The sequence below is a fragment of the Sebastes fasciatus genome, chromosome 12 (assembly GCF_043250625.1).
Source record: "Sebastes fasciatus isolate fSebFas1 chromosome 12, fSebFas1.pri, whole genome shotgun sequence".
Taxonomy (NCBI): domain Eukaryota; kingdom Metazoa; phylum Chordata; class Actinopteri; order Perciformes; family Sebastidae; genus Sebastes; species Sebastes fasciatus.
In genome coordinates, this window is record NC_133806.1 from 17,939,944 (window position 1) to 17,954,036 (window position 14,093).

A 14,093-nucleotide genomic window follows, 5' to 3' on the forward strand; every position below is an offset into this window, starting at 1 on the left:
TTGGTACAGCCAATCAAATCATTGCATAAAGCAGCAATGTCAGTGCAGAGCAGAGCAGACGTTCACACTGACTAACTAACACAAGAGCCACAGACTCTTAGCAACCCAGATTAGCCTTCCCGTTAAAGTCTCCTTCCTATCAAACTTACAAACATGAACACACGTCTTGCCATGCGCTTGAGCCACCAAACAATCATTCACTGGAGAAAAGTACACTGCTAACATCCGTTTGCAGGAACTGCTGAACTTTATAGTGAGTTTCTGCTCATAGTTTAGCTGTCCGGCCCACAACTTTAATGGTTCACTCTCACTGCTCTTATAGCATCGTTTTCTGCCACAGCGGGCAGCAGTTTTCAGTGAAAAAGCACTAAAAACCCAATGTATACTACCTGTTCTGCAACAAACAGCAGACAGACACAGTAAGCGACTTGCTGGTGAACATAGTTGAACATTTATCAGCTAAAGAGACAAAACATTTCTGTCAGGAGTTGGTGGAGACCAAAAACAGAGCTAAAAGATAGTGAATCAGGAGGAAACAAGTTTCCAAATGAATGATAATGTTGCTCCCAGTGGGCAACCTCCGGGTCTGAAAATTGAAGCCAATGCGGAAGTGCCTTAAACTTGCATTCCTCCGGTTGCAAAAAGAAGTCTGATTGTATAGAAGTCTATGAGAAAATTACTCTACTTCTCACTTGATTTATTACCTCAGTAAACATTGTAAACATGAGTTTATGGTCTTAGTCTCTAGTTTCAAGTCTTCTACAATACAGCATGATGTTCATTTAGTAAATTATGGTCCCATTTAGAGTCAATTAGACCATAAAGCAGGGTATGATTTAGGGCGTGTCTACTTTTTGATTGATAGTTCGCTACCACGGCGTTGTCCGGTGTGGGAGTTGTCCATGTTTTCGTCTTACAACTTCAACCCTTTCACAGTGTGTCTTCAGTTCATGAAAGTTAATTGTAACATTTTGGTCGCCTGAAAATGTGTTTTTCAGTTGTACTTAGCTTCGCCCTCTCATATGGCGACAGCCAAAATGCTGAACTGGAGTATTCAAAACGTCAGTCAACAAACTAATGGTTGACGTCTCAGTGACTAAGTCCACTTCTTATATACAGTCTATGGTTGCTGCGTAACTGCTGGATGTGTAAATATGAAACGGTTTGCTAACAAGAATGCCATATGAACTTAAAAGGTGATGATATGTCAATGCTGTGTTCACAGCTTGTTTCTACTGTCTCCAAGTGGCCATAAATCACTTATTACAGTTTTAAGTAGATGTGCTGTCCGTCAAACAAGGATAAACCACTTGTCAGTGTAAATACTATAGACAAAAGGGAAGGAAAGATTTACAGTGTCTACAGCACTTCAGCATCACAGCTGTTCCTCCTCATCAACAGTTACAGATACAAGACAGTACATATTCTTTCAAAAATCTCCCAGCGCTACTGCTACAATAAAAAAAGGAATGTTACACCATGCTTGGTGAAATCCCATGTGGATTTGGGCAAATAAACCGTATGTGCTTCTACTATACATATTATACTTGTATCCTTGTTTATCTGCTGCCGAACAGTGAATGGTAAAATATCCGTATCAGTGCAGCCACATCTTCAACTCCCACTCCAGACATGCTTGATGTTCAGAGAGCGAAGCAGTGTAGGACAGGGCTGTGAATGTTCTCACCACATCCCAGGCTATTTGTAGAGATGGCAGCTGTCATCAGAAACATCAACGAGCTGAAGACAAATGCTGTTCACAACTCTGGTACTGTAGGTGGAGGTGTGGAACGAAAGGGGCGAGATGTTGAGCTACTGGATTAACGCTAAGAGTTCTCAGTAGTCTTTACAAGTGGCTCACCTTCTCAATTAACAATTGATCATTGTGTAATGAAATGTACAGCTGCAAGATGCATTAGTCTGGAACAACATACTCAATATGCAATGTGCAAATATGCAGGTACTACAAGAGATGATATCGATCTGTACAATAACAAGATGGCAATTGGAGAACAATTCATTCCTTTCTTTGTTTCTCTTTTTTTCTCATGCACACAGTCGCAAACAGACAACATTTTACTTTTTCCAGACAGCTAACATACTGTGCTGGTGCTACATTTATTCCAGTAACACTTGATGTCAGAAAACAACAACATTCACATTTATAGAAGAGTATTTGCAGGAGTTGCTGCAAAGAAATCTAACCAAGCCAAAGAAATACCTCCCTCTGGATACAATACATTAAAAAGATGTCAAAGCTGTAAGCACTATATGTCTCACCTTAAAAATAGCAGCCACACGTAGCTTGTGTAGCAACAGGCTTTCTATAGTAGAGCCGTTAAACTGGTTCCTACTCAATCTGTTACCAGTGATGACAAGATGACAGGCGCCGCAACGAGATAGACATACCCTAATTGCATGTGTGTGTATGCTGCGTGCATGCATCCATGCGTGTTCGTCAGTGTTTAGCTAAAGGCAATACACCTCACCTACGGCTGATGAGTCATTGTTTCAGCAGGAGGACATAACCGCTTTAAGGCCAGCTGCAGGGCCAGGAAATGGACTGAGTCGAAAAATGCAAGACCACATCATTTGTCCTACAAATGATTTTGTTATTCATTAAGCACAATGTGTTATTTTGGTGACAGGCATATAGAAACGACTATAAAAACGAAACACACACGCACACAACTTGTGTTATTTGTAGCTCCTAATTTGATACTTCTGTGGTGCACTGCAGGCAGCAGAGTTGAAGCGTCAGCAGCAGCGCTACCTGCGCTTACAGTGACAGGAGACGTTGATATGTTTTATTTATTGTTTAGTGGCCTGTTGTGTTTTCCTCACTCAGTTGCAGAAAACTATAAACAAACAATAACCGCTATAGTCTCTGATGTTCCAAATTTCAAACTACAATATGTTCAGAGCAGATGAATTAAAGTTGATTATTGCACCACTTGATGCTACACGTGCATGCTGAGGACACATTGAAACAGCTTTTGTCTCATTCAGTTTGTAAGGCTGCTTCTGTTCAACTAAAATAATGATGCTAATATCTTGTTTTCAATAATCTACTGCTGCGTAATTTCTGTTAAATTTATGTTCATGTTTAAATGAATACCATGTCCATTAGCATCATTATCAGTGCTTTCCTGTTTCTCCTCCTCTTCTTCATATCAAAAAATCTCCAGTACCAACACAATGATGCTGTTGCCAAAACTACCGTTACTTCTTCATTATCATCATCATCATCAACATCACTATAACTAGGGCTGGGACGATACACCTACCTCCTGATTCGATACTATCACGATACCTCGGTGCTGATTCGATATGTACTGCGATTTTTAACTGTTGCAATTCAAGTACACTACAAGTGCGATTCTATATTACGATTTATTGCGATTTTTGGTAACCTTTTTAACACTAGACCATACACTTCTAGGGACTTTTACTTTGGAAAATATCAATATTAATAAAGTAAAAGTTTTGATTTTCAGCATGTATGTAGTCAGAGATGTCCTGAAGTCTAATATATCAGTCATTGTCAGGCATTATTCATTATTTTTTAAGGGATCTATAATGTTTTATACGTCTGGTGAATATAATCCAATCAATCTTATTTCCATATATGTATTTTGTGTATATATGTGACTTAGTCACACGTGTGACTACATGTATACTTCAGCTAACTTCACCAATTCCGTCGCTAGTTCTCCCCGTTAGCTCCGTTCTCTTTATACATCCATGGTCAGCTCCATCGGGGCCGTTTGAATGTATTTAACATAAGTGTCAGTATATGGGTGCTCTACAGTTGTAGCGTCGGCCAATTTCACCACGGATATGCAAGTGACAGCTGGCTTGACTGCACGTTACAGCAATACGATAAGGTTTCCTGTCCATGACAGAGTTAGCATGCAGCTTTAGCCGTGATGTCTAGCTCTGCTTTTCCTGGCAATGTGTGAAACCCAAAGTGTTTCCATACTTTACTGTATGAGTAGTGTTTACCACTTTGGATTTAAAATGTGAGGGTTCAAGTTGTATCCACGTGGAACCTCTGACGTTTTCTATTTTCTAGTTTGTTTTGGTTGACGGATATGGAACGGATATGACGTCACGCTATTCAGACTACAACAATAAAAGCGGTAATACCTCCTTCTATCTCCACATGGACTCAAATGAAGCAAATATAACGATTCTGGCATTAAAGAATGAATTTCAAAATCGTTAAAAAAAAAAATCGCGATACATACATAGGTCAATCGATTTTTTTCCCCACCCATAACTATAACGTCCACCAAAATCAGAGATCAGCAGCTTGCAAAGTATTAAGCAGTGCAACAAAAACCTACAATAGACATTTGTTGAACCAGTAACGACCAATAATGTAACCTAGTTCAGTGTGAGACATTACGACAAGGAATAGGCCATTTAAGAAGTAAAGGCTCAGCTCTTTGAGGAATCTCTCATCAGAGCAGCAGTGAGGATTCTGCTGGGAAAATGAATTCCTCTTAACAAACACATACTTGAGCAGTAAATCTTAGTGGAATCAACAATACCAAAAGCTTAGCACATAAGAAGGAGGTCGAGGGAGCTGTACTGTAGCAGCCAACTGTGTTGGCATGCAGAAGAAGAGGGATAGCGAGGGGCTGCCATGTACACCTGTATGAGTGTGATAGGATGTTACTAGTCCGCTGGTAGCCAAGCAGCTGATAAATGAGCCACTGGTGTCGAAGCATGAACGCGCCAATTAGCTAATGCAGTTGTTTCTGCCTAAACTAACACAACGCTCCATTAGTAAAGAAGTAGCAATGACAACAACGTAATGGTAACACTTAGTGGGTTTTGCTTGAGTTATGAAGGTCACTGCGTTACGTACACACACACACACACAAACGCAGGAAATAACAGAAATTATTCATCGTGTCTCTCAAAAATTTATAGGCATCTTTATTTGACTTGGACACTGGATGAGAGCACGGGTCTGCCTCTGAGCTCTGTAGCTAACCAAATACTCAGAGGGAGAGAGGGAGAGAGAGAGAGCGAGAGAGAGGGAGAAACAGAGAGGTGGGGGGAGGAGAAAGAAAGAGAGAAGGTGGGAGGAGAAACGGGGGATAAAAGGAAATGAGAGACAAAGAGAGAGAGAGAGCACTTAGGGAGTTGAGTAGAAAAGAGAGAGAGAGAAAGAGAGAGAGAAGAGGAGGAGGAGAGGATGGAGGGATGGAGGTAGCTCAGGGAGGAGAGGAGGGAGACTTGACCCAGATTGGGAGCCTAACAGCAGCAGCAGCAGCAGCTGAGTGAGCCGGTGAATGTTTAATAGCGCCAACCACTTGCACGCTGACACACACATACATGCAAACACACACACATCCATCCACCTCACCCCCCACACACACACAGAAACACACAGACACTGTTGACTGGGACTCTTGTTGCTGGAGTTCAGCTCAGGCCTGTTGAATTACTGTGGCTGTGATGTGATTATCTATGTAAGCGAAATAAAAAAAACACACCGTCCAACCATGCAGTGGATTTACTGGTGATGCACAGTGAGTACGGCCATGGGAGAAATCCACTTTCTGTTCTTCATCAGCACTAACGTGATGGTCACTGTACAAATCCTCCATCCAGCATCTGTAGCATGTACGTATTTACCATTTATCAGCAGTACATTAGCTGCCTTTGCGAAATCTGTGATAAAACAAAACCTTCCCACACATAATTGCAGACTCTACTTTATTCTCCTGGCAAAAGTTTGGTCCTGTAACCGTTTGTCAATTCATTAAAAATGTCTTGACAAACTTGACGAAATCAATGAACAGGCTACTTCACTTCTGCCTCGCATCTGTCCTGCAGCAGCACTTTAACGGATGCTGTTTAATCTCACATCAATACTGCATCAGTGTTGCAGCAGCCACTGCAACTTGTTCTGTCTCCAATGAGTGACTCCAGTCAACAGGCAACCTGAAACTTTAAATGTTGCTTATGTCTACAGTATTTCCTACAAATTAACGTAGCATGAAATTAGACCGGACTTTACTGTTCTTATGTAATGTTACATTATTCCATTATTCTGTGCTGCATAAAACTTATTCAAAGGCAAAAGCCTGACACAACCAGAGACATTATGGGTTCAGCAACATCCTGTTATAGCAACAACAAAAGCTAACAATTCGCTTTCTGGTTGTTTATATAGTAAATTGTATTATAAAGCAAAACACCAACACCTTATAAAAGGCTCTGCACGATATGAAACTGTGCAGCCCAAAACTGGACAAATGGATGATAGTGGTCACCAGAAAAAAAAGACTCCCTACTCAGCCCCTCTTACACAAAACAAAAAAAAGTGATAACAGGCAAGTGATATCAGCCGCGTAGCACAACAATCTCAGTGGGCCCAACTTTTAATTTAACCTTTTAATACACCAATTGTCACGCCTGGACAAATAAGGGAATCAACAAGTAAACACATGCATCTGCAGCGCTTAATAATGGAGTGTTTATAATGCATTTAAGAAAGTCTGCACAATCCGAAATCTCAGCATATTTCCACTTTCTTTTCTCAACATATGTGTGAAGCGTTCACTATGAGGTTTTAGAACATTACAGAACATTATCTCCTCACAAAGATTACTATATTACTGCATTTCATGTATGGGATAATGTACAGCGAGCCGGTCATTGTTGTGAAATAAACCCCGACAGGGTGATGCAGCACCCCGATGCGGGTGGATTGTTGTTTATTTCACAACAATGACTCGCTAGCTTTCCATTATCCCACTTATTACACGGCTTCTTACTTAAGAAATAACAAATTTGACACAAAAACAGTCCGTCAGAATCCGACATCAGAACCGTGCCCATAGCAACGGTCTGATATACATAGCAACAATGTGCTATAAAGAAACGCTGTGATTGACCAATCAGAACTGATTATTCAACAAAGCCGTGTAATAAAATATAATACGATTTCCCTGGAGTCCTGTTTATTTGCAGTGTTAAGATGACCAACAAGTGGTGGGCCGGTCTGTTGAAACATAGAAGCAGCATAATAAAACTTTAGAAACGTAAAGGTACAATTCATACATAGAGGTGGTGTTACATGTAAGGGGATAATGTACAGCGAGCCGGTCATTGTTGTGAAAGAATCCCAGACACACAACAATGACCCGCTAGCTGTACATTATCCCGCTTATTACACGGCTACTTACTTAAGAAATCAGTAATTTGACACATAAACGGTCCGCCAGAGTCCGACATCAGAACTGCGCCCATAGCAACAGTCTGCTATAAAGAAATAGCAGACCGTAGAACTACGTGATTGACCAATCAGAATTGAGTATTCAACAACGCCATGTAATAAAAGGGAGATTTGAACCTGAAAACACAGGATAACAGCCGGCTATTCATATACATTGCCATATTGCCCAATCTTATACTATCCAGTTATATGTACTACAGTAAACAGCATCATCAGCATCACCAGAGCGGTCAGAGTTCAGGGTTGAGCCAGGACTGATTCCTCTACAGGGCCTCACTGGAGGATATCTGGGGTTAAACCCCCCACTCTAATCTCTCTACTGCTCCAAAGACAAAGGTCACAGTTCATGGACTCTTTTTTACAGCTAAAATTGTAAAGGTTGGGCTTGATATTAGTGAATTATACTTCTCTTCCAGGACCCAATAATAAAACAAACTTTTTACAATCACAAAAGTAGAATTTGCTCATTAACAGCATTGGTCCTGCTTTTACAAAGAAATAAAGCTTCCATTCCAAGGTCGTGAAAATGTTTCTCCATGTAGAGGCAAGGTCAAGTGAAAGAGAGCAACAGTGCAGCATGAAGAAATATGGAAAACAGGACGAAGGGATTAGTAGGATAATATTCGGCTACTCCCCAACACACATATCACCCTCCTTCCCCTGTCTCATATACACACAAGTGCATTCACACAAACACATTATGTACACTGCATTTTGAATGCAGCAACGCTGAATTTCACCGCTACGCACAAGTGGAAATGAGACTGAAGTGGAAACTGCGCTGTAGTCTCCTCTCTCCTTTCCTTTCTTTCCATGTCACCCTGTTTCTTCCTCTTTGGCTCCCTCTCTCTCTCTCTCTCTCTCTCTCTCTCTCTCTCTCTCTCTCTCTCTCTCTCTGTTTTCCTTGTTTCAGAAGTCAGCATTCTTGTTCATGTTTTCAGCTCCAGTGAGTCACCCTCTCTCTCTCTCTGTGTGTGTGTTGTGTGTGTGTGTGTGTGTGTGTGTGTGTGTGTGTGTGTGTGTCAGGCTGCTATTTCAGCACTTTCCAGCGCTATCGATTCAAACCAGCCTGCAGGGGAAAAACCAGGCCCCTTACAGCTACACACACACACACACACACACACACACACACACACACACACACACACACACACACACACACACACACACACACACACACACACACACACACACACATTCCTACATTTATATACACAAAATATAAAATATTTCAAAAACATTTTACAAACACATTTGTACTGTAGTTGATGATCATGTGTGTTATATTTTCACACAGTCTACACATGCTTGTGTATACAGTATGTGTGTACTGACCTTCACTTACAGTACTATAGGCCCAGCAGGAAAGGGAAGAGAGAAGTTACGCGCATGCAGTGTGATGACTCAATGTTATACTAAAGCCTCTACTGTGCATGTGTGTGTGTGTGTGTGTGTGTGTGTGTGTGTGTCAGAGAGAAAGAGAGAGAGAGAATATGTTAATGTGTGTTGGTTTGCAAGGTTAAACTATTTTTGTTTACATATGTGTGCGTGAGGTGTGGAAGCATGTGTACAGTCATTTGCATGTTTAACAAGTGAGGTATGAGGTGTGTGTGTTTGTGTGTGTGTGTGTGTAGTATGTGTGTGTGTGTGGTCAGCTCACCAAACGCTATGTGACCAAAACAGTTTGAGAGCAACTAGAGTATTTGTGTGTTTGCGAGTGTGGAAGAGAAAACAAAACACAAACAGATGTGTGTTTCCAGTGAGGCAGGACTGTGTGTGTTTGGACTCTCAGTCAAGGTCACCCACACAAACAAACACACGCACACACACACACACACACACACACACACACACACACACACACACACACACACACACACACACACACACACACACACACACACACACTCAGTGGACAAACTAACAGTTACCTGTTTGTATTTGGACACATGTGTTGCATATATGCATGCAGCCTTACACACACACACACAGAAACACTCACCCTCCAGTGCTTGAGTGAAGGATGCGCAGCAGGTGTGGGTCAAACCAACAGAGCCACATCGCACCTCTCAGCGTGGCGTACTCCTCCGCCGCTGACCTCAGCTGAAAATAGAACCAGGAAGTAGTTATTTCAGGAGCTCATTTCCACCCGCAGCAGGGGTAGACCACAATTAGCACAACATCTCTCTCTCTGACTGCCTCCTACTGGCGCTCCACTACCTACCTCGCTGTAATTATGTGGAATGTGGTGAAGAAATTAAATCATTTCTCTCTGTGGTATTGATGCTGTTAAACTAGCTGCATTTTTAAATTAATGCTACCGGATAGGGTTTTGCTTGTGAAGCAAATACCAACTGAATCACACACGATGACATCTCTCTCCTACAAAAATATATTTATATAGTACCACTTTGCTGTGTCGAAAACTTTTTTCGAGGAAACATCATTAGATTACATTCACCAACTAATGTTTTTCCCATCCAGAAAAAAATGAAAAATGAGTCACACAGAGGAGGACTTTGAAACCAGAGACCAAGGTTTGTGTCCGATGTCACACCTGTTATTTTTTAAGGCGTCAGTATGCTTCAAACTATTTGAAACCCCCTCTTCCCTCACCTTTCCATCTCGTAACTGGGGGGCTGTATTTGACAATTTTTGTTTAATTTTCTGACTTCACACAGTAATTGGCCAGGTTTGTGAAGGTGAGGCAGTAAAGCAGGATTTGAACTTCTCTCTCAATTGCTCATTCTTCATCCATGGCGACTAGTGATGTCAGGAGAACCGATACTTCAGTACCAAGTTGATGCTAAAGTTCTGAAAACAAGACTCATGTACTCATTTCTCCACCGCATGTACCGTAAGTACTGTCAGGGCTTGGAACTAATGGCATCCTGTCGTCCCAGGGATGATAGCAAACGTGTTTGGGATGCAGTGAACTCACTATCGACACGTCCAGGGGATGCTCCCTGTTTTTTCCCTGATAATGCTACGTTGTCAACAACAAATCTGTGTTGAAATTGGCAGGACATGAGCTAGTTACCATTAGCTGTTAGCAGCTGGTTAACAGGAGGTGCCCTTGATTTACATTAGGCTCTATTCAGTAAAAATGAGTATACATCAGATGGGTAGTACGTCATCCAGAGTAGACTTGTATGACCACGCCCCCTTTTGGGAGAAAACAATCCCTCATCCCTCCTAAACGGTAACAGCGTAAACAGAAGAAGTTGAAACAGGTCTCCAAACTTCTACTTTAAACAAACCAGTAATAGTAATAATGCTATACCGAAGAGTTGCTGTGTAGTTGGTTGCACCAACAAATGATGTTGGTGACAATGACTAGCATGGCCAGCTAACGTCAGCTTGAGTGTGAGGCTGCTACAGTAATACATTAACGTTATAGCAGCATCAGACTGTCGTCTCGAACTATAGATCAAACAGTTGGCTATTAACACGTTGGTTATTTACAGACAACACTTAACCTAACGTGATTCAGTCAAATATGTATAGAAGTCTGGATAAACAATATCCGGCCACTGTGTTGGACGGGTGAAGACTGAAGGGACATGACGGCGATCAACCTTAATTGATTAAGGTATCGCGAACGCTCAGGTCCAGGCAAGGTTGCAAAATAATTATTAGACATGTGTATAAAACAGACGTTTGTATAACAACAGATGAATATATATGAATTTACAATCCAAACATACGTCAAATTGCATTGAAGTCTATGGGATCTTTGGCTTTCTTTCCCCCAAAAGGTGGCTCAGCCTTGACTTTTTAGTGAAGTGCCCTTATGTGCCAGTCTGATGTACTGGGTGAAGGTAAATTCTAACGTTATCATGATGTGTTTAAAAGTAATGTTGTAAAATGTATTTTATGATGAGAAACTTGAATAAATACAGTTGTTTACAGCAACATAACATAGACAATAGAGAGGGATTTATGGCCTGTTGCAACACCCATAATGTGCTTGAGTAGAGACTATCCCACATTGTGCATCATGATTCCCATTTGTACTATTTGTTGCATGTCACCCCTCACTTTTAACCTCATCTTTGAGCATTCGGAACAACTAGAAACACTTTTACCTTGAGATGCGGTCAACCAACATGTCATACAAACATGTTTGTTTCACACAGATCTCGACCTTTAGTCTACTAAAGCACTCTGAGGTCGAGGTTAGCAAAGGATTGTGGTTCTGGTAAATATTGATAAATTCAACATGTCTTATCTCTTGCTTCAAGTCAACGTTGACTTTTTCCAATATTCAACCAAGACCACAATCTTTCCCTGAGATCAACCAAGTGTTTGGAGCTGCTTAAACATAACAATAAAAATGATCATGATTGATTGATTGATTGATTGCAAGGGAACAGTTTGCAGATGTGTTTAATGTTAACATTTCCTTGTGTTGATAAAAACATTATACATTCCTATAAAGCATATTTGTTAATGCAAATTGTTGTGTATTATTGATAATAATAATATTAATAGTAATTCTTGGGAGACAGTCATCACTTTTGTCATCCGTATCATCATCTCTTATGCTTTTCTTCTTCTACATGTAACTCAGTAGATGTTTGTATTGAAGTAAGTGGACGGTCAAAAGGGAGGTATTGGTTGCTCTTGAATAGCATTAAAGTGTTAATAGAATTTTTTCGAAGAACTTAATACCGGTGTATGTAGCAACTGTAATCTTAACTCCTTAACCTTTTATCTCTCTTTAATTTGCTGCAGGTTTTCATTTCTAATTATTCTCTATTGTATCCTTCCTGTCCAACTCATCCTTTCTCTATATTCTCCACACCATCTCTGTGTCTTTACACGGTTTTCCTGGATTTACCTCTCTGTCTTTGTCTCTGTTTTCTTCCTCTATTTCCCTCTACTTGTGTCTTATCCAGCATTTTTTTCTCGTTTCTCATCCATTCTTTACCTTTCTCTCCCTGCTTGTTTTCTCAACACTTGGCAGGGGTTCTGTCTTTTTCTGCAGTCTATGTTTGTGAGTGTGTGTGAGTTTACAGTCTCTGTGTATACATACGCTCATCTGTCTGCTTACGTTTGTGTGCATTCATGCATATATGAATGTGTGATAGCTGTGGTTAAACAAGAAGAGGTGTAGTTTTAGATTAAAATATAATAAAAACCTGTGCACAAATTCTTATTTTTGCAAAATTCATATTGTAACTTAAAGTGGCAGTAGGCAGTATATTTTTGGCATCATTGGGGCAAAAATTCCATAATAACCTCTCAGCATATTGTAATTCAAGTGTTCTAAGAGATAACTAGACTTCTGCACCTCCTCATGGCTCTGTTTTCAGGCTTTAAAAAATCCTGTGACGGGAGACTTTGACCAATCACAGGTCATTTCATTGAGAGAGCGTTCCTATTGGCTGTGCTCTGGTCATGTGACCGGAACTTGGCGTTCTTTCACCAGATTACACAATGGTGGCGTCGTCACAAACTTTATCATTTTACAGCTAAACTGTACACTACAAGATGATTCTGAAATCATTTGAGGCGAGAAATAGGCATTAAAATAACATAATATTGATTCATATTTGATCAGTGCTGCCTAGTTTGACCGTTTGGTCGGAGTTCGCGAGTGATTGACAGCTGGCTCTCATAGACGGCAGCTGGACAGCAGACCTCAGATCAGCTCTTACTACTTGATTTTTTTCAGGTTACCGGTTTCATGTACTACTGTCACGATACAACGACCGTTTTATAAAAATAACTTTTTTTAAATCATATTTGCTCCAATCTCGCCTACTTCAGCTTTAAATGTATCTGTGCATTTGTAACTCCAGTGTCACTTTGAGTGCTGAGTTTTACGCAGTTTTCTGGTTTAAACCTGCACTCAGATGTTTTAAGCTTTTTTTTCCCCTTCAGCCTTAGGTAATATAATTTGTGCATAATTTCTATTCACACATTTTCAACAACTGCAAATCGTTTCTACACATCCACAAACTGGGTTTATTATGCAGGTTGGATGCAGACGTTGGAATTACCTCTGAAAATAGTTAGTCATGTACCTGTTCATGAACACTTGTAGTATAATCTGTGCACATAATGGATTACTGAAATTAATTTAGCAGTCAGTATGGTAGCGTCACTGAAAGTCACTGCAGGAAATCGTGGATTGAAAGATTGGATCAGAAATGAATGGCTGCCTGCTAATCCGTCTCCGAGTGTGTGTCTAAAAACAGTCAAGTGTGTATTTATAATGTACACTCTTGATAAAGCCGGTGTATAGCTGTTGTAAAATGGGATCACAGAGTAGATGGCTGCCTGCTAATCTCGCTGCTTTAGTTAGTCTCATCCTCTCACTGTCTCATTACAAGGAAACCGCATACAGGATAACTCACACACACACAAAAAAGCAAACACACACACACACACACACACACACACGCCCACACACACACAGAGTCTCCTATTCTCCATTAATCTTTACAGGGAACATTTAGACTGCAGAGGGAAATAGTGTAACAGTCAGCCAGAGTTCTACTTTTGAACAACTTCCAGTTCGCACCGCAAACTGATGCATCACCGTCTCGGAGACAGTGACATCACTGGAGACGTGCCTAATTGTTTCCTTTTTTTTGCTAATCGTGAAACAATTAAAATCCATTTCTCATTTCCTTGCTTATGGAAAGCCGAAGAAAAAATAGAAAGCGTAAATTCTGTTTTTGTTATTGGATTGAGTCACTTGCCAAACTGATTATTTCCCTGCGAGTGCGTGGTACAAAGCTCCTGATAAAACGCTGACGAGCTGTGACGAATGTTCTCATTTTTCTTCGCGTTATGCTGACGCAGAGATTTTTTTTTTGTAATG

At 40.7% G+C, this 14,093-nt stretch overlaps 1 long non-coding RNA gene across 2 annotated transcripts in view; it reads right to left on the bottom strand.

The window, feature by feature from the left end:
* Positions 1–14,093, bottom strand: part of LOC141779111 (uncharacterized) — a 181,954-nt gene that overhangs the window by 59,404 nt on the left and 108,457 nt on the right. For both annotated transcript variants that reach the window (XR_012596200.1, XR_012596199.1), the window contains exon 5: positions 9,261–9,361. This is a non-coding gene — a long non-coding RNA (uncharacterized LOC141779111). The remainder of the gene's footprint in view (positions 1–9,260; positions 9,362–14,093) is intronic.